Genomic DNA, 718 nt, shown 5'->3' on the forward strand with positions numbered 1-718 from the left:
GTGTGGCGGGGCTGGGTGGGCGTGGCCAGCAAACGCGGACAGGGTTTTCCTGTTCCAGCTGGTAGACCGTGAACATCCGTTGCATTTGAATATAATTTTAGTTCGCTTTTTTTGTTGTTTATTTATGTCTTTGTTGGAATTTTAAAAGAGAGTTTTTTTTGATTGCAGGACTGGCTCTGCCCTCCTCTCTGGAGTATATCGTTTTGTTTTCAGACCACTATGTCAAGTTCATTGTAGAATAAACTTAATTATTTCCACCAAACTGTACATAATACACGGTGGAGTTTTTTCTTTTCTTTTTTTTTTTTACAATATACAAAATATATTTTTTAAATTTTGAAATAATTTTAGATGTACAGAGAGGTTGCCGTGCCAATGCAGAGTTCCCCTAATGTTATTCCCTAATGTTATCACCTAACGTGACTGTGGTGCATTTGTCACAACTGAGACACCAACGTTGGAACCTATTAACTACATTCCAGATTTGATGTGGATTTCACCAGTTTTCCTACTAACATCCTTTCTGTGTCCAGGACCCAATCTGGGGTCCTAACAACCTCGGTAGTTTTGGGGAGTACTAGACAGGTATTTTGTAGAATTTAACTTTGTGGTTTTAACCAAGGTCTGGCCACCCACCCATCACACCAGTAAAAGCCTCTCCTGAAATTTACCATGAAATTTACCATGGCATGAACATTCCAGATGAGCCTACCACCTT

The sequence above is a fragment of the Pteropus vampyrus genome, unplaced genomic scaffold, assembly GCF_000151845.1.
Source record: "Pteropus vampyrus isolate Shadow unplaced genomic scaffold, Pvam_2.0 Scaffold40, whole genome shotgun sequence".
Taxonomy (NCBI): Eukaryota; Metazoa; Chordata; class Mammalia; order Chiroptera; family Pteropodidae; genus Pteropus; species Pteropus vampyrus.